Below are 26,158 nucleotides of genomic sequence, written 5' to 3' on the forward strand. Positions count from 1 at the left end.
TTAATTACTAGGATAAGCTGTATAGTTACATGGACCTGGGAAATGTAGGAAACTGATGAAGCATGCTGTCATATTACAGATACCTCTTTGCAAGCTGAACATGAAGTTGTTATGAGTAAAAGATTTGTTATTACAGGCTTCCCCCCAGCTTTTCCTTTTTTATGTGTTATTGATGGCAGAGGCAAAGAGATTCAAGACTCCTTTGTGCACAGTATCTTCCCAACAGGGTAAGTTGTAAGGAAATTATTATTGGAAGACACCTCTGTAAAACAAGGTAAATGAATCACTTCTTCATCTTCCCCACAGAGAATGACTTTTACTTTTTGCACCGTTACAAAGCCCTCTTGTTAAATTTAGCTACAGAGAAGATGAAGAGACCTCTCTTTCTAGTCACACCAATGTCCAGGCCATCAGGTCAGTGAGTGGAGGTGGGCGAGGCAGCATTTGGAAAACTACCTCTGTTTCCACAGCCGTGCTGTGTCCTTGGAATGAGCCTGGATATTTAGTTCAATTCCCTTCTTCCTAAGCAAGTTTTCATTTTCACACGTTCCTGTGCAGCTGCGTCTCAGCTGGATGTAATAGTGTCAACATGTTGAAAGGAAAATTGCTTTCTGTTTCTCACAGCATTTCATGCATAAAGCACCCCTTACAATCAGAAAATGCACCTCAAGGTGCAAACATTTTTTTAAACGTAGAAAACCTTAGTCAAGGTCTGAACTTTCCCCTAATACATACAGACCCGAGCTCAAAATCTCTTCTATGAAAGCAGAATTTCTTTTACTTGACTGAGATGTTGGAACATAGTGAGGAAAATTACAAAATGTTGTAAGTGAAAAAACTGTAACAGTTCAGTCAATCCCTAATAACTGAGTTGAGAGTTTGTAATTATAATGCAAAGGATCTTCTCATTAAAGGCTAAAATATAAATAGAGTTGTTCATAATTTTCTGAATTGATTCTCTCTTTTAACATTTGACAAAAAAGTATACTTGTGGGAATCATAATTTTTTGACATCTCTAATTCTAACAAACTCCTAAAAGCAGAGTAATAAACTAAAGGGAAGGAACCTCCTTCATGTCAACCTTTTCACAGTCAAATTATGAAAATCCATAGCATACTTTGTACTACACATGGGAAAGTGCCACTCCATCCACTGGGCACAGAGAGAAAAGAGAATGATAAATCATAGACTCATAGAATAATTGAGGTTGAAAGGGACCTTTGGAGATGACCTGATGCAACCCACCTTTACCAAGCACGGCTAACTTTGAAGGTATGGCTTTGCCCAGCCGCATACTAACTAGGCTTCAAATAAAAGGTTGAAATTTGATTGCTGCATCCAAATAAGGAGTTAGCAACTGCTACCAGGGGAAAAAAAAACTAAAATAGTAACACTTTTTTGATCCAATTATAGAAGTGAGTGTCAGCTCAACCAGGAGAGGAAAGCTTCTCAGTCACAGACACTTACTTGAAAGGGTCCCATGTGCAGCACAAGCAGCTGAATCACAAATGAAACATCAAAGGGTCCACCATGAGCTTTAGTGTTTTTCAACTGAGTATCAACTGGATTTCATTTAGTTCAATACTATAGACAAATTGCTTGCCACTTTTTAAAGAACTTTTTTCCACTTACAGTCCTGCAAAAAGTATCAAGAGCATTTTCTTTAGTAGTCTTGCAAGTTAAAACAATGTTGTTGGGTATTTTTTTTAAGTTTACTTCTGAGTTGACATGTTATGTGCCACTATTCCACTTACATTTTTTATTAACCATCTCACACCTTCAAGCAGGTTTATAATGGAAACAATAACAATGGTGCCTGCTCTGCTGGATTCCAGACTCTGCATCAATGGATGCTTGTAAAACATAAAAGTATGTCAGAGATACTAAGAAAAACAAAGTACAGAATAATAGTGTTTGGGGTACCTTCCTGGGAAACAAGATTTGAGAGCTTATTCTTCAGGCAAAGAAATTTGATCCCCACACTCCAGCTAAGTTTTCTACTCATTGGCAAGTGGGTCACTCTTCTCGTGTCACTTTACTAGAAGCGTTTACAAACCTCCCAAAGTTTGTAAGTTTGGGTGAAGGTCAGTGAAGGTCTCAAGGGTCAGTATTAAATAACAATAGTTGGCCACCTGAAGTTTCCTGTTGTCTACTACCTCTCACCTTGAGTACCCAATTAAAAAGAAAAATATCTCTTCCACTTTGTGTTTTACTTACTGAGTTTTCTGCCTCAACAAGGTAAACAAGTAACCAAACAATCCTTGTCCTAATTTTGAAGCCGACATTTTTTTATAGTTGTAAAACAATGGCCAAAATAGAGCTATCAAATGAAAATTCTGTAGTAAAATCCATAATTGGGTTACTTAGAATAGATACCAGGGCTCACAGTAGAACAGGCACTGCTGAAATTTTCTTCATCAAAATTATGCAGCTTTACTGAATCAGTGGAACTGAAAAGGATGAGGATACATGCAGTAAACAGTGTTTAGCCCTTCTTAAGGTAGAGATAATAGAAAGCAGTACTACAAAATAATGAAAAAGCTTCCTGAAATATAAAACTTTATTTTCTGTTTAATTCTTTTCATATACTGTCTTCCTGATCTCCCTTTGTCAAATTGTTTGGGTTTGTCTTTTTTTTTATATTTTCACTTTACTTCTGTGTCACCTGGCTTTAAATTCCTATGGTTCTGTCCAAACTTTTGTTTTTTTTTCTTTTCCAGTAAAGAGAGAAAATAAGTTTCTGATGATACAAAATAAATAAGTCAAAACTAGACCTTCAAAATATGGGATCTGCAAGTTTGCACCTTCTTTGCAAGTTTTCATTTAGTTTTCCTCATTACTATAATAATGTCCTACTTGGTCCACACAATACAAGTGCATATGTCAGTTCAAAGAGCACACTAGAGAGAAAATTAAATTAATCTAAAATTTGAATTTGCCAAATGATTTCTTGTAGTGGTGTGAATACAACATTTTTTGGTACTGAACTTTTTGAGGAGACCAACATTTATTGGCAAATATTCTACATTCTAATGAACTCATCTGCTTAAAATTTAAGTCTCATGCATCTGTTTCTTCTAACACATTACAAGAATAAACAAATGAAATTTTTCATTGCTCAGGTAGCCCTTATTTTAAGTGATGATACTCTTTTAGTCTTAACTGGACTATTCTCTAAACAAATTAATATCTTCATTTATTGTTTTCAATATCAGTCCTAGAGAAACATTCACAGTAAATTAAACAGTTTACATTAAAACAGCTCTACAGTTTTAAGCTCACTACAGAGATGGATTATGTATGTCCCTCATTTGCAGCATTTGTCTAAATTGCCTATTAGTGTAACTAAAAGCACAAATAGCCTTTCAGTTTCTGTATTAACTTATGAAGTACTGAAGGATTTTAGTACTGTTAGGAAATTTCAGCATAAAATTCCAGAGGAGCATTAGGAGAAGCGTGAAGTGAGGTGCTTGCCATTTTACCAACGCTTCCCTCTCCTCTTCTTTTCAGAAATGTCAAATGTTACTGGTAGTGAGTGCTCTGCTGCTTTTCCTTGCATACTACCTCCCAAACTTTTGGTCACATCCTTTGGTTAAACCATCTGACTGGTGCCGAGCACAGTCTGCTCCCTTGGATGAAAGCAAAATTCATGGGGTAGGACAGGAACTCCCTGTCACAGGAAGTATGCGGTTTATGCCATTCTGTCATAAAGCATACAAATGGTAAGATTAATGACTTGGGAATTTTAGCTATGGTAGTGCTATTAGTCACAAGACATCCATCGAAAAACTACTATCTGCCAGTGCCTTATTGAAGCACTTAGGCAAGCCATATTTATGACTGTTTTCTCATAGGTAACTTCATTCATTTCTTGCAATAGTTCTCCTTGTTTTAATTTGAATATTAACAAAATGCTGAGAATTTGAATAGGTATTTCCTCATTGTACTCACCCAGTGATTCTGCATATGCTTCTTACCCTATTAATATTTACAAGCATTTTTCTTTAAATGCATGTTAGTGTACCTAGTGACAACATTTGAAAGCCAGCTCAGACCTTTATAGCAATATTCCTCCAAAGTTGAACAAACCTGGAAGGAGAGGTCTATTTCTAAAGGAATTAAAAAGAAGGAAATCACCCCCAAACCTGCACACACTTAAGCACCTGCAGAACTTAATGAAGTGAACACTCAGTTGGAGATCAATAACAAGCATTTAGCATATTGTTAATGCATTCTTCAATGATTGCAAGGTCAAACTCTTGTTATTTGATTAGTAGCAACACCTTAAAGATATGAGATATAGGGCACTTTAAGATATCATTTTAGCATGCATGGTCATTTCTGAGTACTACCAATACTACAATTGAGGAAAAGTTTGGTGTTTCTTTGTCACTTTTATTGCTAGATCAAAAATCACTTAAGAATAATCACATTTGCAAATTAGTTAACATCAGTGGAAGGCATTTTGAAATCCTATTCTGGGATGCACTTGCATTTCCCTATATGACTGTAAATCAAGCTCTGACTGGTGTAAATTAGCTTTATTTCTAAAAAAAAAAAAAAACAAAACCCAAAAAAAACAACCAAACACAGCCAAAAAACAAATAAAACCACAATTTTTTATACTTTTCTTTTCACCTGCAAAATACTTCTGTAACGCTTCCTGTAACACATAAGTAATAATCACTTTCCCACATTTCACGATTTTCTTGTCCCAAGCCGTAAGCCACCCACACAGCCAGCAGCCACATTGGAAGACAAATCACAGAGCATGGAGCATTCTGTCTGCTCCTATCATAAGCTGTACAGTTGCAAAAAATGTGTGTATTGGAGGGGATATTTAGAGAAAAATATTAATACCTCATTTACTTTTGCTCATATCCCTAGAGGCACCATGGAAGTTCAGAACACAGACCACACTTTCCCATTCTGTGCAAAAGATAAGAAAGGAAGCAGCTAGATTTTGTCTCTGGGTGATGCAAAGAATCAGATGAAACAGCAAACACCCAAGAACCAAGCAGGAAGTTGAGCTGACAGTGACATCTTGGTAGAGAGGAAAAATGGCAACATACTGATTTTTGTTCTAGGGAGAGTGAGAATTGACTAACTTTTCCTGCACTCAGCAGGATATAATTGCAACATAGCAGAGCAAAATGAACAACCTACCCACAAGTGACTTCAAGAACATATCATGTTATTTGTTTCGGTGCAAGCATTCTTTTACTTGGCAGTTCTGTACTTGGATTAAATATATTCAGCTCTTTCACTTTTGTTTCCTTTTTCCATTGTAGAACTTGAATTAAGACATCAGCTCCTCCTTCGTTGTTTGCCAGTATTCGAGGCAGAAATATTTCACTAGAGGCATGATGGAAAGAGGATTCATTAGCAAGAAACATCAGTATACTTTTGTGACCTTAAAAACCCAGTCATAAAGGAGAAAGTGGGCTGTATTAATGGCATAAACAAATATATGTTTAGCAGAGGAACACATGTAATTGTGTATAGTTTTAGATACATAAGTGCTATATTTTTTAATTTAGAAATCTTCAAAAGATTCATTATGAAATCACAAAAAAAATCTCAGAGCAGAGTAAAACACAATACAGAGTTTAACTGTACATGACTTGAGTTAAGACTAGGCTGATTTTAGAAACTGGGGCTGCAAGAATAGGTGGAAGACATACTCACAGAACCATGGTATGACAAAAAGCCACATACATTATCAGAAGTGGAAACAGTTGTGTGTGTGATAGGACCGAGTACTGTCCTTGATATACTACCAAAGAAAAATAATACTATATGGTTGTATCATTCAAATGACAGAAATAATCAGACTTCAGAGAACTGTTGCACAGGGCAGCAGCAGAAATGAATCTTTACCTTCCTACTGATCTGAGAAGTATAGGTTTAAAGACTGTGTAGAGGGTTGACCTTGGCTGGCTGCCAGACCCAGCCACTGTCTTACTCCCCCTCCTCAACAGCACCGGAGGAGAAAATAAGATGGAAAAACTTGTGTTGATAATAAGAAAAGCAAAAGGTGCACACAGAAGCAAAGTAAAAAGAGGAATTTATTCACTACTTCCCAACCTGATCTCCTTCTATGACCAAGTGACCTGCTTAGTAGATGAGGGCAGGGCTGTGGATGTAGTCTATCTAGACTTCAGTAAGGCATTTGACACTGTCTCCCACAGCATCCTCCTAGACAAAATGGCTGCCTGGGGCTTGGATGGGTGGACTCTTAAATGGGTTAAAAACTGGCTGGATGGCTGAGCCCAGAGAGTGGTGGTGAATGGGGCAAAGTCCAACTGGCGGCCGGTCACTAGCGGTGTTCCCCAGGGCTCAGTTCTGGGGCCGGTGCTGTTCAATATCTTTATAGATGATCTAGATGTAAGGATTGAGTGAACCCTCAGTAAATTTGCAGATGACACCAAGCTGGGTGGGAATGTCGATATGCTGGAGGGTAGGAAGGCCCTACAGAGGGATCTGGACAGGTTAGATAGATGGGCCAAGACCAACGGCATGAGGTTCAACAAGAACAAGTGCCGAGTCTTACACTTCGGCCACAACAACCCCATGCAGCTCTACAGACTGGGGGAAGAGTGGTGAGAGAGCGGCCCGGTGGAAAGAGACCTGGGGGTGTTGATTGACAGCCGGCTAAACATGAGCCAGCAGTGTGCCCGGGTGGCCAAGGTGGCCAACGGCATCCTGGCCTCTATTAGGAATAGCGTAGCCAGCCGGTCTAGGGAAGTGATCGTCCCTCTGTACTCGGCACTAGTGAGGCCGCACCTTGAACACTGTGTCCAGTTCTGGGCCCCACACTTCAAGAAAGATGTTGAGGTGTTGGAGCGAGTCCAGAGGAGGGCGACCAAGCTGGTGAAGGGTCTGGAGGGTCTGACCTACAAGGAACGGCTGAGGGAGCTGGGGTTGTTTAGCCTGGAGAAGAGGAGGCTCAGAGGTGACCTTATTGCAGTCTACAACTACCTGAAGGGAGGTTGTAGTGAAGTGGGAGTCGGCCTCTTCTTCCAGGCAACTAGCGATAGGACAAGAGGACACAGCCTCAAGCTTCGCCAGGGGAGGTTCAGGTTGGACATTAGGAAGAATTTCTTTACAGAAAGGGTTATTAGACATTGGAATGGGCTGCCCAGGGAGGTAGTGGAGTTACCATCTCTGGATGTGTTTAAGAAAAGACTGGACATGGCACTTAGTGCCATGGTCTAGTTGACAGGGTGGTGTCAGGGCAATGGTTGGACTCGATGATCCCAGAGGTCTCTTCCAACCTGGTTGATTCTGTGATTCTGTGGTCAGCAGGCAGATGTCCAGCCATTTCCAGGAAAGCAGGACCTCAGTACATGTAGTGTACACATAGTGTACTCTTGCTTGGGAAGGTGAATGGCATAACCAAGAATTCCTTTCCCTCAGCTTTTATTGCTGAGCACAACATCATATGGTATGGAATATTCCTCTGGTCAGTTTGTGTCAGCTGTGCTGTCTGGGTCCCCTCCCAACCTCTTGCACACCTCCAGCCTACTGGCCTTTGGGTGGAAAGGGGTTGGAAAGAAAGCCTTGATGCTGTGCAATCACTTCTTGGCAGTAGCCAAAACACTGGTGTGTTATCAACACCGTTCTAGCTACAAATGCAATGCACAGCTCTATGTTGGCTGCTATGAACAAAATTAACTCCATTGCAGCCAGACGGATAATGTTAATCCCAGGCGAAAACATGTTGACAGGAAAACAGCATGATCCAAGGGTTTAAACAAGATAGATATAATTGTTATTGTATAGTATTGTGCTAATAGTTGCTTCACATGCACATACACAAATGGATAATGCAGTTGTCAAGAAGCAGCCAGCAAAGGTACCTCCCCATACTCCTTTCTGCCTCTTCACCAAGAACTTGCTCAGACTGGAAAGAAAGTATGGGATTAAGAGCTAGCTCACTGCTTCTTGTCTTTTCCACAGGAATCGTGGCTGTGACAGCCTAGGTCAAGGTGATCAAAATGAAAATGATTCTTTTCAGCAAATCATGTCCCATGAGACACTACAGAAAAATATTCAGCACATATTCATTTTTTTCTAGATGTACCTGCAGCCTGAATAAATATAGAAAATATCAAAAGATATGAGCAACAAAGATGTCCAAACTGAACATGCTCCAAAAGATAATGTTGTAGCTTGAGTAATTTAATTTGTTCCCCTCTCTCTTTCAAAGAAAGCTGCCTTCATGCTTAATCCTTGTGTATCAAAGGGAACAAACATACTAGAAAATGTTTTAAAGAGAATTTTCACACTAGGATATGTTATAAGGTACATCTTTCAAACTCTGTTTGAAAGCTTTTTTCAAGCCAAGCTTATTTCAGGCTTGAGGTGAACATGGAAATGTTCACCACCCTGGTCTATCTCCTTGAGAAAATGTATATAGCTGTCTCCTCCCTCATCTTCAGGGCTTTGTGGTCTGGGGACTCTGAGTGAGTCTGGGCCATTCTTGCCTCTCTGTATCTCAAGAGCTCTTTTGGTCCTTGGTAATCATTTTCTTTGGGAAACAAATAGAAGAAACGCAATTTACTCACTACTCTCAGCGTAGTTGAGCCAGTTACTCAATTTTTTCTTATTAATTCTCAGAACCATTCCTACATCTTCTCTATTCTTGTAGAAGCCTTTTTCTCCCCTTTTCAGAGTTTCTTGCTAGCCTTCTGTATGGATTTGCATGAAATTATCATGTACTGAGACCAGAAAAAAAAAAACTGTTGATAGTTTTAGTGATAAGTCCGAATTACTTATAGCCATAAAATTGGAATTGTGCATGTTGTTCAGTTAAAAAAAATAGCAATGGCTTTGCCTATTTTTAAATCTACAAAGCCTCCATACCAGTTTCTAACATAGAACATCATGCTAAGAATTTTCTCTCTTGAATAATAAAAAATATTCGAAAGGTTAAACTTAATATTAAGCACATTATACATGTACCAAGAGTCTGGTTGGAGATCACAGAACAAGGTCTATTTGGAAAAGGCCTTAAGGCTCATTTTTACCTCTCTGAATTTATGATATTTAATATAGGTCGTGATACTGTGTACAGTGTAAAGAACATTGGATCGTGCTTCCTTGAGAAATAATGCATGATTGCTTTAGGTATAAAATGGAAGCATGGTAGAGAATAGCCATCCCACTCTCACCATCTGTCTATATTTTGATTGGTTTAGTTCTCCTGGAGATACTTGCTAATGAGTAAATGGTATTCCAGATCACTTATCTTTGAATATCTCAGATAGTCATTCAGGCCAAAATGAGTTAGCATTAAATGCTACCACATCAGAAAGTCCAAAACTTTTTTGTTTATTTTCCCCAAAAAACTCAGTTGGAGGGGATATTGAGATAATAAGCTGTAGAATCATCTACCAGCTCATTTTAGTGAACCACTTTTTACTAACTGAAATATACTGTAGCTACCAATTTTCATCCCTCTGCAAAACTGAAATATTTAGGTATCTTAACAAGTTCAAAGAATGACAACTGAAGTCTGACCACAAGCCAAATACAATCATCACTATCAAACACAGAATTTCTCTCCAGTATTGCCCAACTAGGAGGCTGAAACGGGAGTAACATCCAGAAACATGGCTACAGTATTATTTCTGTGCTTATTATTAATACTGGAATAGTAAGAGAAATTATTGGGAAAGAAAACAGAAAGAGTGTGTGAAAGGATACACAATAACCCTAGGAAATTCAGAGAAAATTACATACTACAATAGAATTAAAGGTTCAATTTATTGAAAAAACTTAAAACAAGGTGCAGAGACTGATTTGGTTACCATGTTCTAAAAAACTTTACAACACCTTATTCCAGGGAGTGGCAAAGTCCTTAATCCAGTACATACAGTTATTCTAAGAATCAAAAATTTGAGTTTGAAAGTTAAACACAAATTAGAAAAATAAAAGGTATTATTATTATTATTATTAAGATGACTGATTAGTCACTAGTGAAAGAAATAGCAGATGTTTTCAAAGATTCGGTACTTTAGGAAAAATAATACATCAAATAAAAATCATTAGGCTCAGTACAGGCATAACAGTGCAAAATATGGCATTTAATTTACATGATTTAATGATTCCTGGCTTTAGGATATAAAAATATGTAAGGATAGCCAATGACTAAATGTTCATGAAGTGTTTTCAACAGAAAAGTCTCTCTGTAAAGGGTCTAGAGTGAATGATTCTTTGGGGCCAGATATCAGAGATTTATATTACAAGGCAAAGAGATCTCAAGTGTTCTAATGCAACAAGCTTCCATCTCTGGATCATTGCCTTAGAAGTTCACAACATACTTTAAAAGAAGGTTGTTTGTAGGTTTCTATCTGTTACATTCAACAGTGCATTTAGATTTTTAATCCAAATTTAAATGATTCTCTTACCCTGAAATGCACTGAAAGTATGATATGGATCTCAGGTCTATCCTAAACCGAGGTGGAATTGTTCTTATGCTAGCCAAGATTTTGCATAAGGATCAATACCCTTTGCAAAGCAATTTTGAAGTCACTCGTCAAATTATATCTATATATTCTATAAACAAAACATAACGTTCTATCATTAAAAAGTAATAATCTCTTGATAGTCATTTTAGATGACCTGCAAGATTAATAGATAGCTATGTGAGCAATGCAGCCATTTTTTTTATGACAATGCAGATTTTACATATACCATATATAATAATACAGTCTTAGTACACACAAATCAATGTCTTTCACATTTGGATTCTAGTGTTTTACATTAGCTTTTTCGTGTCAACACATGGTCATCTACTTACAGAAGACTTACAGAAGGAACAGAATATTAGTACTAGATGAAGTAGAACAAGAATATCCTTGCTAAACCAATGAACTGTCTCGAAGCATCAAATTTTTAGTTTAAAAAGAAAAAAAAACAAACTTTTGAAGGGAATTGCATGCATAATAATTGTGTAGATTTTTAAGAATTTCAGAAACAAGAAGCATTTAGAATTCTGACAACTCCATGGGTAACAATAAATAAATAAAATACTGAGTAAAATAATCCCATTGCTTAAACACAAGCATCTGGTTTCATCTGAGATGCCTTGAGATGTAAGACATCCTCACTGTTCTCTTAGACATGACACAGGACCTATGGGAAACCCCTACACTTCCAGAGTGGCACCTAATGGCAAGGCAGAATAATCTTGTTGCCTTTTTTAGGCAATCAAATCCCAACAACAGATCCTGTTGTCTCAGTCAATGATTTTAGCATTCAGGGCAGAAGCTACTACCTTATGTTAGGGTGACTGCCTTTACCCAACACCAATATGCACAGGGTTTTGTGCCTTGGGTGCATACGCTACTGCATCTATAAATTTTTCTCTGTTTCCTGGCATGTTGGAAGCTCTTGGGGGATTTTGGGGGAAGGGAGGTGCAAACAGGATTACCCCACAGAACACCATTGCCAGCAAAGTTCTTCAATAGTGGGGCTATCTCTGTTTATTCCTCTCTCACTTTGATATAGTAAATAGGTATTAGACCTTATAAATCTACCACACCTGCTTGCAGACTACCAGCTATCCCAGTGCCTCAGGCTTCTTTACCCACTTTTCCCTAAAGATCAGCTCCTTTGAGCTCCGATCTCTCTGATCGCAGTTTGAATGAAGAGATCTGTTTTCTTCTTCAGTATTTTGCCCCTCACAGCTGAGCCTGTTTTCATTTGCTTTCTTCATGCTGCCTGGTTTAACACTATATTTTTCAAATCTGTTATAAATCCTGCCATAGGGATAGGGAAAAACAGTTATAGTTAAAAAATCCCTCTTTCTTTACAGTTCTCCCTGTTCATCCTGTCAAATCCCTTTCTTTTTTATGACCAAAGTTGTTACTGCTTCCGGCTGAGTTCCCAAGCCTCCCTCTCTGATGTTGAGCTGATGTCTATGGCCTCAGATCCCTGAAATCAGTGTCTCTGCTTTCCTAATCTGTTGTTTCAAATACCATCTCTGTCAGACCTCCACTTGTCTGTGGGTTCTCGAGATTACTCATTAATCAGCTGCTTTAATTAGACATCCTGAATATATACTTTATTTCTCTCATTAACACTGTAATGTTATGATAGCTACAAGACTAGCCACATTTCATTCTCTATAATTTTGATGAAATAATTTATAAAAAATAAAATAAATATTTATTTTTATTCATTTGAACATGTAAAAAAATCTCAAATGGTTTCACTAAGCTGAGAAACATTGGGTAGTTAATAACAAAACCAACAATGATTTCTTCTCAGTTCCCAGTTTGTAGGCAAACTATTTTTCATTAGCATGGCTCAGTCACTTCCAACACTTCCATAATCCACCTTCTAGCCAAGATACTGGCTTCAATAATCCTGAGAAAAACACATTCTCCTACTCCAGTATGCCACACTGTTTTTCTTTTTAGGTGTTTCATAAACAAATCTGCACAAAATACCAGCACATAGAGTCCTGCTTAAATAATTTTATTTCTGCAAACACCACATAAATGACCAGGTGCATCTAATTGAATTTGGGTTTACCAGAGGCATAGGGCAGCTCACACAGTCTTCGTGATGCTGGGTGCAGGACACACAGGTCGCGTGTCACGCCCATTCCTTTAGAGTAAGGCTCTCTCTGTCCCCTTAATCTGGTATGCATTACAGTTGAGGGAAAACCAGCTGGACATGTTCAGTGATGTTAAAATTTTGTTTTCCTTTAAAAATATGTGCAATTTGGATAATGTGAAAAAAAAGGTGATAAAGCTGCATTCTTTCATTTTTTTCCTCCCTCTCATATTGGGTTTGCAGACAGACAGCTTATGTCTACTCTCAGTATCTTAATTTTTCCACTGTGGTGCCTATCTTAAGCTTTCATTCAACAAAGTATTTAGATTGCTGCTTCCATTTAATTATGACATTGTTTTGGTCAATAGAAATGAACTTCACCATGTACTGAAAGATAAGCCTCATACTTAGGAGATAATGTTACAGTAGGAAAATTAACTTTGTGGTTGAGTAACTCATCCATGGTTTAAAAGATCTAGGTTCAGTTTCTAGCTCTGCCACAGCCTTACTGTATAATGGTGTATTGTGTGGCTCTGAGCTAGATATTTATGCTTCAGCTGCACACACATTTAACTTATAGTTTGGACCATTTCCCTGAGTATTTTGGAAGTGTACAAGTGTATAACATTACACAAATGCAAGTCTGAGAGATCTGGATAAGACTTTTCTTGGTATATAGCAGATGGGGATGGAGATCCCATTGCAGCTCGTATGTACTAACATCTTTTTAAATATATGTACTACTTTGATGTCAACGCTGTGTTAATCAGTGTTGGTTCTTTGCTTAATATCCTTATGGTCAAAAATGTTTTTCTTCATGTTTGTCTTAACGCCGTTTCAGTACCCTACTTTTCATCCTGAAAGTCCTGTGTACAGAGAACCATTTATTCTTTTCTTCTCTACCACACACTTTCACATTCTTCTTCCTTCAAACCTTAAGCATGTTTAAGTTTTATCCACCTTGTAACCAACTTGCTAGCTGGGCACACATTTAACTCTTTACAATACTTGTAGTTTTAATCCAAACAGATTCTTAAAGACAGAAGAAAACAACACAACAACAACAAAACAACTCCCCTCCAAAAAGCCAGAAAAACTCTGCAGATCTATTAATTTCTTTCTGGTCATTATCAAAATATATTTATGTGTATTTAAGTATTGCTACTGTCAAAAGCAATTACATTTTGAAGACATTTGTAATGTTGATAAAGCTGCTGTTCAGATTCTACAATGCTGATCTAAAGTGGATCTCCTTTTTCATTTTGGACTTACTATTGTCAATATGCACTTAGGGATTTACTTTTATTTTTCCAGTGTTTCATTCTTGTGAAAGAAAGATAATCAGCACACAGAGGTTGTGATTTAGCAGACACTCATACATAGAATAAACTGCAAGTTGTTCCAGTGAACTGTAAATGACAAGTAATACATAGGATTACTTTTGTGCTTAAAATTAAGCTCTCCTGTAAGTATTTAACAAGGCAGAAGTGATTGGTCTTCAACTTGGTTTCTTAGTTTAATATCTTGACATATACATTTAAAAATCAGTTATTTTAGAGAATTCCTCTCAGTTACACTGTGTTCACACAAACACAATATACAATCTTAAATACAGCTCTGTGATCCTTCAAAAATAAACACATGTGAGATTCCTCATTCAGTTAATGCAATTACCCAAACAATTCTTTATTCTATCAAGTTCCACTTACACATGTGAGATTCCTCATTCAGTTAATGCAATTACCCAAACAATTCTTTATTCTATCAAGTTCCACTTTTATTTGATAAAAAACATGAGTGTATTTATCACTAGCTTTCTGTAAATAAAAAGTTCCACGTTACACATGTTTAAAGTTGTAGGGATATAGATGTATTTGTATGATCAAGCTTTACAAGCTTAAAGACTGTTTTGTTCATAATGATTCAGATATCTTTATTATAGTAATAATATAGTGTTTATTATGACAGTAATATACTTATTATATGTGTATTCAATATATTATTATATGGGTGGGGAGATACTGCAACACAAGCGTATCACTAAACTCTGTGTATGTGTAAATCCCTCAGCCAACATTCCTCTGCAATGTTTGTGCAACAGGAAATGTTCTGATTTGGAAAGTTAAAATGCCCAAAAGGAATTTAAATTCATCTTCTGACTGAGACAGAAAAGAAACACAAAGGCAATTGATGAACTAAATCTGGTGTTGAGCTATTGTTGCTGGAACAAAAGTCTCTATGGGCCTTCCCCAAAATATTGCAAAATGGTGTAATTATGAAAATGTATCAAGGGATCAGTAGTGAGGACCTGAAGTCAATTTATGCAAGAAGTTATTCAGTTTGGATTCAACATACAATTATGAAGTGTCAAACCCCAAATATTTATCCACAAATTGAGATCAATCGAATAATTATTCCTACTGAATTGTATGCAACATTTTGTCTAATATAGACTAATTTTGCCCGTCATCCGCCAGTTTTTCCCACTAGCTTATTTATATGATTAAATTGAAATGTTTAAAGGGACATCATTCCACTTCTGCTGTAGCTGTTCCAGCATCAAGTGATCCAATTAGGAGGTGAGGGGAAAATACTATACAGCCAGTCACTTCCTCAGAAAAACAAGTTATTGTTAAAACTTGGTTGTCTACAGTTAGACTCATTGAGCTGTGTGATATACAATAAGGTACAGTCTGAATTTCAAGTGTAATGGAAAGTAGCTGTTTCTGCAGATTTCAACAGGATATACAGAGAAAATAGTCCTGAACCTGCAGCGATCTGTAAGTTTTAAAAGGGAGCAAAGACAAAGCCTAACAGAAAGGATGGTAGCCTGATATGTAATGCATAAACATAGAGTCAGAAGCTTACGTCAGACACCAGACTGATTTAACTTGGGTACTGAGGACAAAGGCAGGCCAAGATATGTTTTGAAAAATATCTGTGCACCAATAACAACAAGAGGAATATATATAGAAAAAATACATGTAAGAGGAAAAAGGACAAAACCTTTTTTTGTTCTTTTGCTTTAATTTTCGTTCCTACTGAAAGAAGAAGATCCACAATCGACATACTGTGCCTGCTGTTTTAATTGCAGGACAACAGAAAACACTGTTAAAAAAAATTAAGCCAAATTAGGTGTTAGTAAGGAAGAGTATGTTAGATATGTCTTATATTTTTTTGCTTATACTAAAGTTTTGTAGAGATACAGGGATATTCACTGAGGGAAGTCACCACAGTCTGGAAATTTTGCTGCATAGTTTTACTTGTGTATCATAGTGTATTATCTTGACCTCCATTTTCCAAGAACTTCTCTTTCTTCTAATGAAGTCTTCAAGGTTTGGCCAGGATGGCCAAATCGTCTCTGAGCTTGACAACAACGAAATACCTGAGATCATACTGCAACTGTGTGTCACCAGAACCAAGGAAAAAGAGCCATAAAAAAGAAGTAAAATATTAACACCCTGAAAACTAAAAAGAAAGGGAAAAAAAAAGCAGAAGAAGATGACAGCCTACAAAATTGTCAAGCTTCCCTAGAAGAGTCCCAGGACAGTCAAGGTTTGCTCCTTCAGAAAATAGAGGAAAGACACTAGCAACAGTTTTTGCCATGTTTTGAGGACAGGGAGAGGGAGAGGAATAGAAGACAACATCATTTTACCTACTGCTTCCATAGCACACACCTGTGGTCATGTAGAAGCCATGCTGCCACACCGCTGCCCCTCCTCCTCTCATTCACAGGATGGCTGTATCTTCCCCGTCCGTTTCCTCCTATTCTTAGTGAAACAGATCACTTAACAGCTCTTCTTTCTATAATTTGTTGTTGTTGTTGTTATGAACTTTACATACTTGTATCAAAATTGATACTGCAGACATGATTTTAGAGGAACTGTTGAGTCCAGCTGCTATAGTTTCAGTGATTGTAGGTCTTGTTATAGCTTTGTCAATTCAAGGATTCATGTTTTAACTGAACTAACAACATTCTGGCACACTATCTTGATTTTCTGACTTTTAATCAGTAAATAGAGAAATTCCTTATAAGGAATATCAAATGTCATAATAAAAAAGACAGCAGGAGTCAAGCTACTGTCTGATTTTAGCAACAGCATCAGTCTCTGTTGTACAAGTTTTGCTCCGTAAGTATGGAGACAACTAGCTTATGCTCCTAGCCTCTATGTGAATAAGCTATTTCTGATGCCATTAGGTCTCGTAAAAGTTCAGCAGATTAACATACTTTTATATCTAAGAGTTGGAAAGTAGTTCCCATTGTAATTAGGCTGTTAAATAAGGGGAAATGTTCTTTCTGCATGCTCTTTTTAACAGGAATATACACTTACTCAAATTTTCAGGTCCTAATGTTTATAAAAAAAGTTTTCTATGATTATAAAAGAAAAAAAATGCAGAAATCAGGTCCAGTATTTCCAGTCAATAGAGGGGAGACTGTTAATCTGCTAAATATTTAGTATTAGCTCACATTTAGCAGAAAAAAATATTAACTAAATAACAAAAAAAATACAGTTCAGTTCTCAGAATGTTTTATGTTGCACCTCATTTCACACATTTATTTGTGACACGGCTAGTGTTCTGTCTCAGTAAGCAGAGAGTCTCGAAAGTAACATTTTGACTTATGCTTGGATCAGAAAAGCAGAATCATGGTGCATATATTGCTGATGTAATGTGTGCTACTGATGTAACATGTTGAGTTTGGCTCTGTTTAATGCAACTTTTGTCAAAATGTTATTTTCACAAAACTTCTCCCACTGATAAAGAATATTCCACTGTCTTGTTTTCAGTTAAAGACATCTTAATATCAAGTGTTTATTGTAAACAATATAGCAAAGATGAAAATATAAATAACTTGCCAGCTTCTGATACCTCACTTAATACTTATATTGTGTATCTGTAGGTAATGCCAACTTATGCTATGCATTTATTGAAGTCCTTCTATTTGAATATTATGAGGGAGTTATGGTGTTCATAATCTCTTCTTAGACACTTTAAATATATTAATCTATGTAGATATAAAAGTAATATGTTATATGGCGAAAAGAGGGATACAGTGATGAGCATCAGCACTGAAGACAGCCACAAGCTCAGGTAATCAAACTTGCTGGGCAAATGAGGGAGAGAAAAAAAACATCTGTAGTCATTTAGTCACAACATATGGTCTAAAAAGTTTGCTTCTATATTTCTGTGTTCAACACCACTCTTTAAGGTGTTTCTCATAAAATCACAGAATTGTTGAGGTTGGAAAGGATCTCATGAAATCAGGTAGTACAACGTATGCCCTGCTCAAAGTAGGGTTGATTAGAGCAGGTTGCCCAGGACTGTGCCCAATCAGCTTTTGAATACCTCTAAGGATGGAGACTTCACAGCCTCCCTGAGAAACCTGTGCCAGCATTTGACCATCCTCACAGTAATTTTTTGTTGGTTTTTTTTAAGTGAGATTTTTTATATTTCAGTTTGTGCCCATTGCCTCTTGTCCTGACACTGGATACCACTGAAAAGACCCTGACTCTGTCTTTTTGATTCCCCCCATCAGGTATTTATAGACATTGGTAAGGTCTCCCCTGAGCCTTCTCTTCCCTAGGCTGAACAGTCCTAGCTCTCTCAGCCTTTTCTTATAGGAGAGATGCTCCAGTCCCTTTATCACCTTCATTGCTCTTCACCATTTCTGAAATGCTCCTCCTCAACTAAGCTCAAGAAAGAAAGCTGGCTCCATGAAACTGAGATTGAACAGATGTTATAAGACAGAGAATCCCTCTTGACCGTGCTGTATCATCTCGGACTGCAGTAGAGTGGGTACTGTGATACTGCCACGCCGTTGGCAGATAATGCAGCTTTGTTCCGTGTTCAGAAAATATTTGGAAAATTCAGACACACCTCAGCTTTAAAAGAAGTTTGCCTTTTTCAGGGACACAAATGAGGTTTTGTCAATAATTTTCACATTTTTTTTGTAACACTTTTCCTGGGAGAAGGAAAGTGTGGGAGAGGAAGGAAAATTGTTGTCTCCAGCATGGACAGCAATTTCAGAAAGTATGAAAACTGCTGCTGAGGTTTCTAATAATTTGGAACTAGTGCAAAAATTTTAAAAGTGCAATGAAGTAAAATAAATTCTGCTGAAAGGGAAGAATCCTGGCATCACTGGACTGTATGGGAACATATTGGCTCACTACTCAATGCAGTAATGAAACAGACTTTTTTTGAATGTGACAACCAAAATCTTCACATCACATCTAGGTCAGGGAGAACCAAAAAAAACCACTTTTGAACACATTCGTGTCTCCACTTAAACTTATCCCTTATTTTTAAACAAATGGGCCACTCAGAGCTTTGTTTTTCCTTTTTACTAAGCCAGGTGGCTTTGCTACGATCACTTGTTATAAATCTCACAACATTTCACTGTTGCCCTCAACTTCAGCTTCTCCCACATGGAGAGGGAGGCTACAGGAGAGCTCATTTTCTCTAACATACCAGAGGAATCCATACTGTTTTAAATCCCTGGAAGATAGCATGATTGCCTGGTTCTGTTATTAGAACTTTTTGATCTTGCATATTTACACACGAATATTGAATTACTACATATTTATATGTAGAGAAAAAAAAATTCTGTAATTCAAATAAGTATTTTTAGTCTAACATCCGTAACAGTAAATTTAAATTCACCCATGGCAAAATCCTCTGTATTTCATACTAAAACTAAGGGATTTGGTACTTCTCTTTGTGATTCATGTACAGATTTTTGCCCTTTCAGAAATCAGAGGAATCTTCATTTCAATAACATTTCCCTCAATTCATTAGATGATGCATCAATAAATGATACTTTGGTGTCAATTATTTGATGACAATGATTCAAAAAGAACTAGCTAAGAGTAATTGTGGCTCTAGATGTTCTGAAATGGTTAGAGGGAAAAAAAGATTCCTCATGTTAAATTAATTAATATTAAATTACTGTGTCAGTATTGCCTATAATTTATGCACTAAATCAGTGAATAATTTCAGAAAAAACATGTTTCTACATAATTTCACAATTTTTCATCGTATGCCTATGAAAATAGTTACAAACAAAGCTTATTAGTTTGAACTCCTTGTTCCATTACTGTAGTGAAGACTGCAGACTAAAGTTGGCCCTAGAGAGCTCACTCTTGGAAGACTGGACATGGAATTATCTATACCCACACACCTACACAGACTGAGGTACCCAGCAGTTAGTTTGCTCATATACATTCCAGTTAATAGCCTCTTCAGGGCAGTTTGTCAGAAGCATTCAATATTTGACACCTGCACTGCTTCCTCTACTGGCACGAGGCACATTTCGGTTCCTTCAGCACAAACTGTTTGGCTGGGGTGTTCACACACATTCAGCAGGGGATTACCCCAGAATATCCAAATAACCATAAGCCTTAGGTGTATTTTATATCCACATTAGAAATTTTCATGGCCACAAGAATTAGTCCTAAACAGACAATTATATCTGGGTATATAATGATAAATATTTCAGCCAACATATCTTACTGTGCTAATTAACATAATGTATTATGATAGATTGAAATATATTTTAATTCTAAAATTACCATTTTAAAATCTTAATTTTAAAACAATTATTTCATTCTTGCTTAATGATCACTATATGAGGATCAACAAATACTCCCATCAGTAATCATTTCTATAACCATCATGGAATATAAACATAAGGTGATGAGGTGAAATAAGCTAAAAGGGAAGCTAAATAGCCAAAGCAGATTTTTTCCAGTACAATTTTACTTAGCTACTTCTGTACCATAGCTTTTGACTGTGGTGAATAGTTAAAGCTGGATTTGCTTGAGTTTATGTATTTGGGAACAGTACTATAACTTTCCTGCAGGCATTCTTATCCCTCCTTCATGTGTCATAAACCTGTAGATTATTTGCATGAGTTACCTTTTTTAACACTTTTTTTTGTCTCATCTGCAAATTTTCTTCACATTCTTTTTCATGCTAGCATAGTTTCTGCAAGGCCAGTCACATGGAAGCTGCGCTCCTGAATACATCAATTCTTGAATCATCATGATTTCATCCTGTGTACACAGAACTGCGCATACATCACGCCTCTTCTTGCTAGCCTTCATAAAGGAGTGTAAAACTCACATCAGCCTTAACAACCAAAAGTAACATATTTTGAATCCACTTGAAAGAACTGTACAAAAATTTAAAGACAAAGTGGGATTACAACCAATAACTTTTTTAAAACCTTCTTTGACTGCCAGCCGCCTCATTTTCCCATTGGTGCAATGGATTAAGAATACTCAGTCTCTTCCAAGTCCAAATCTTCATATGTCAAAGCATCTTGAATCTTTCTGTGAATTTATTCCTTTGGGTTTTACTGGGTTTATCAAGTTCTCGTTAAACAATTGTTTGTTGCATTATTATTGGCAATATATGTGGGAATCTGTCCTCATTATTCCTGTTTCAGAGAGCCAGGCTCAAAACGGATAATTCTCAGCACTCATCTTAATCCTGTACTTCGAAATTCTCCACAGAGCTTGTTCAAGATTGAAAGCATTAAATAAATCTGGATTTAAATCAGTTAGATTTTTGCCACATAAAGTATATGCTTTAAAGTTATTGACCAATTCAAAACATTGCTCCCTGGGTGGGAGGAGGGGGTATGAGAAATATTGGCAAGCAACTACCCATTACATATTTCATTCTTATGTCCAAGGGCTAATAATCCATATGTTAGCTACAGGAAATTAAAAAAATAGATGACTAGGCCTGTCAAAACATTGCTTGATTACTATTTGTGTAAATACATGCTTGCAAAAAGCTCAGTAAGAATGAATTTCATATTCAACAGATTTTAACATAGCATACATTGCGATTCAAATCTTTTCATGTAATTATAATTATATATCTGAAATATGTATCCAGATTGGATTTTACTAATTGTAACATTTTTGTCCAGATAGGCCACTACAAATACTTAAGTGGGAAAAATATGTATTTTTTCATTTCCACAACATGAGTCTTTTGAAGCATAAAAAAGAAAGATCCATTACCTGATTTTCAGTGCCTGAACATTTTCACCTTTGAGAAGTTTCTTTCAATTTATATGCCTAAATTTATATTTAGAAACCTAACTTCACAGTACCGTATGTGAAAACATCAGTAAAAATTTCTGTCTCTGTGTTTTACCAGAGAAGTGAAGTCTAATTCTTATTCAAGAAAATAGCCATTGGGTGATTCTCACAAAAATATGTTAACCTCAATATTAAAAAAAATGTTCTTTTCTCTTAATTAAAAGCAACCGTAGGAACTAGAAAACATTGATAAGTCTGAATAGATCTTGTTGCCAAGATGTCCTTTAATTTTTTTAATTTGAATCTAGCCAAAGTCAGTAAAAATCCAAAGTTTTTTGATGGCATTTCAGCATCCTTCCTGAAATCTGTAACAGCAGTCATATTCCTCACGGTCAGAGCCAATTGTCTGTGAACACGGTTACTCTGCATGCTTGTTCTCTGGCCTCTTTCTGCAGGCTTGAAATGATTCAGCTCTCTAATGCCTTTAAATATACCATCTCAAGCAACAGTGACTGATGAGCACTGTCATAGATACAGAAATTAGCTCTAGAGTCAGACTTGGAAATTAGAATACTATGAGCATATGTATCTGCAAATGGCAATTTATTAATTAATCTTGATTCTCTTACTATTGGCACACATAGACCATAATTACTTCTATTTCTCAGTGCTTAATATGAGTTTACCTTTGAGCATTAAACTGGTACTGATACAAATGTTAAGCAGTAGATAACTAACAGAGATTTTGTTTGTGCAAGTGCCAACACTCAGTTAAAAGTCTGGCAGGTTTTTTTATAATCAATTCTTAAATCATGTCAAAAGTAAAATGACATACACAACTATCACACTCTAATTAAGACAGCAACAAAACCAAGCGGATCATGCACATCTTTTTATTATTTACACAGATGTAGCAGAATAGATGTTCCTCATCCCCGCCAATGCCTTGTCTCAAGACAAAGGTCTAAATTAAAATCACTTTAATTGCTCAAAAACAAAGAACAAAGAAGGAATTTGAAAAATTACAACTGCTGAACAATATTCATTTAAAATATTTGGCTGGCTCCAAAATGCTGGAATACATTTATTTCAAGCTTTGCGAGATATTCCGCTCAGGACAATGAAGGAATTAGAGAAATGTTCACACAAAAGGAAATTTTAGCGAAACTATCTATAACAGAGGTTGTAAGGGAGAACTGAACCATCGTCTCAGCTGTGAACTACAGTGTTGATGAAATCATTATTGAAAAGAATGCTAATCAAATGGTAAAACCAGAACAGCATGGGGCCACAGATATTTTGTATAGCATACCTTGCCATACTGTTAATTTTCTGCAGAGTCTCTAGTCCCTTCTGTTTGAGACTCAGCAAAGAAAGTACTGGATCTTCTCTCAGCTCTTTATTTTTTGTTTTTTACCAGAAGCAGCTGGTATGTGCTTAAAAGTCTGAAAACTTTGATAGAAAAATTCACAAGGAACGTAAGTCCTGTACAAACTTGGTTGGACAATGAAACTGGAAATGAGAGAAATCTAGGATTCTGAACAATTGTTTTTGGTTGTTACTACTCTGAAGTGGAAAAATAGGGATCATGTACGCTACTTAAGCGGGACATGGTTTAAATTTTAAGGTACCTAGGTATATTATTTGTGGCCTGAGTCAATGTACAGCATGTTTCTTTAAATCCTAAGCTAAGATAATGCCCTTAAAAATCCTCCAGCTTTCCAGTTCATGGCAAGGATATTTTGGACTGTGTGGCTCCTGTAGGTGGTGCGTCCAGGATGATTGCAATAAATTACAAGTACGTCTGAAATAGTTGGTAATAACTTACAAATAGAATTTCAAATGCTTACAAAAATCTCACTGTATAGATGCAGTTACTGAGTTCACCAGGCAGTTTTCTGACATGCGCAAATTGAAGCAGATTTACTACTAAATGTGAGATGTGGCTTCCTCAAAACATACTGCCACTTACCTTGAGACAGTGAACAGAGATATTTTGCTAACCTTAGGTATAGGTAACCTATGAAACTGTCTTCTGCACTTGTACAGAAAAGGAATTGGTATCATACATTTTTTAATCCATGCTATTGGCCATCATATTTTCCTGGCAACTAAATTCTCACCAGTATACTCTCCATATTCCATATGCACTGACTTAAAAACACATGCACTTTTATGCACCATATAGCAAATAGTTCTGAATTTTATTTGTAAAAGCAATATTAACTGAAGTTTTATAATTCCACACTTTTTAGTATGAACACATGAGAGGTAGCAAGCTGGAATGAGAAAAGGAAAATTTTAAAAAGTACTAGATATTTATTAAACATCTACAAACAATCTCTTCCTTGCATTTAAGCATATAAATAATAACGTAGAAATTCTAAAATATAAAGGGAGGTCACGCAAGATTTAGGGTAAAATATGTAGCAAAGTTACTGGCTAGTAATGCCTCCCAGTTAGGTTATCATCACCTATGTGTCATGAAAACAGCCGAACAAGGAAGATGAAGTGACCAGGTCACCTCGTCTGTTTTACCATGCAGAAGCTAAAAAGATCTTTTTAATTAATTCTCAAGGAAACTGCATTTGAGTGCCAAAAGCATTCTCTGTATGGGTCAGCAAAATGTGTAGACTTCTCTCTTGTTTTTTTTCATTATTATACTTTTGGGTTGCTTATGCACAAAGAATCAATCTGTCTCCTGCCCATTAATTTCATCTCCATAACTTCCTGTCCCAAACTGCTGTGTAAAGCTGCTATGTGCTGTTAGACAGCTGTTTTTCACCTGACAGAAATAAAGTGACCTCTAGGCGTAGGCGTTTTCCTTTCCTATGTGGGCTTTGCTTTTACAATGCCTGCATAAGCCAACTTATCTGGACATCTAAGACTAAAGTGGGGCACCTCCCTGTCAGAGAAAACATAACAGCTAAAAAGATGTATCGGTGTCTGTAAAAATTAATATCTTACAATTGAAACAAAAATAAGGATCTCTGTAGAAGCAAAAGAATAGACTTCACCAACAAGAACAAGATGATATGCATGTAGTGTCAGAGCTGCTGAGTGAAATGCTGCCATCAAAACCCAGCTAACGTAGAAATTGTCCACTGCTTGCCTCTCACTATGAACACGTAAAATTTTATCTGTTCCAGAAGTCTGTAGTCTAGATCATGTAATGTCTAGATCATGTACTTGGGATGGAGCTGAGCAAGGACTTGGGATTTTAAAAGAGTAAAATGATTATTTAACCATATATATGTTAATGCTGCAACTGACATTTCTTTTATGAATATTGAGAGAGAACTGAATGCTCTTTCTGTAAGGTTACACTAGTGTTTTGATGGTTTTTGTTGTTTTCTGATTTAAATGTTGCCCTGGTACCCTTGGGCATTAGTATGTAGGCAGTAATGTATGATAGCAGTTTCTCACAAAGATGCTCTACACATGTGGGTGGTTTGAGTTGTAGGTTTTTTTGTGAAAAAGGAGATATGAAAAACATTAATCTCAGTCAGCCATATTTTAAAGCCCTGTTTTCTGTTTTCCCTTTCAAGCAGTCTCATCAGGTCATCAGATATTGTGGTGTTAGTTATTGCTCCACAATCAAATTACATTTTTAAATTAAAAATAAATATTAGTAAGAGAAAATCCCAAAATGGTACTCTGTAAATCTTCTTGACTGGGAAAGCAAGAGCCATGGAAAGTCATTGTCCTTTATTTAAATTATACCTAGAAAAATCCTATGGTATTTTTATTTTAAATGTAATTGCTTATATAAGCAAAAGGTTGGAAGTCGGGCTATCACTTAATATTCCTCTGGGTAGACCTATAATGCATTTTTCTCAGCAGGGCAAATGATACAGCACAGACACATGTGCTAGTCTGCTTTTATTTCCCAAGTTAGCAAGACTACATAAAGCAGCCGCCCCCAACTTCCTCACAAAGAAGTTAAAGCAAACTTATTCTGTAAAATAATACTGAAGAACTACCTTTGGTATTATTGCCACAAGAAGCAAAAAGTGAACAGTCCAATATTAAAATGTTACTTAAAGTTTACCACGTGGTATACCTTCATAGGGATGTGAAGGGAAGAGGGCAGTGGATAACTCCAGCAGGCAATACCCTTCCTCAGCCTTGGGCCCTCCTGAAATCCCTTCCAGTGCTTAGTAGTCTGTTTTTTGATCTTGCAGGAGAGAGGGGAGGTGAAGGGAAGGCTGGAAGGGGACAACTCTTCTTATCAAGGTGAAAATGGGAGTAAAATACAGACCCAAATACGACACTGAAACAATAAACTATAACAAGCACCAATGATGCCTTTCAGACAGGGGATTGTAGAAGATGAAGAGCAGCAGATATACAGTATGCCTATATCTCTATGTGGTTTAGAAAGGGTTATCTAGCATAACTCTGCCCAATACTTCTAGTGCAGCTATGGTTTATACTATCAAAAAAAATTATTTTGTGCCACTGCTTACATCAGTTCACCAAATTAAATTTAAATTACATTAGCAAAATGGCAAATGTCTTTGTGCTGTTACTC

The sequence above is a fragment of the Nyctibius grandis genome, chromosome 3, assembly GCF_013368605.1.
Source record: "Nyctibius grandis isolate bNycGra1 chromosome 3, bNycGra1.pri, whole genome shotgun sequence".
Lineage (NCBI taxonomy): Eukaryota > Metazoa > Chordata > Aves > Nyctibiiformes > Nyctibiidae > Nyctibius > Nyctibius grandis.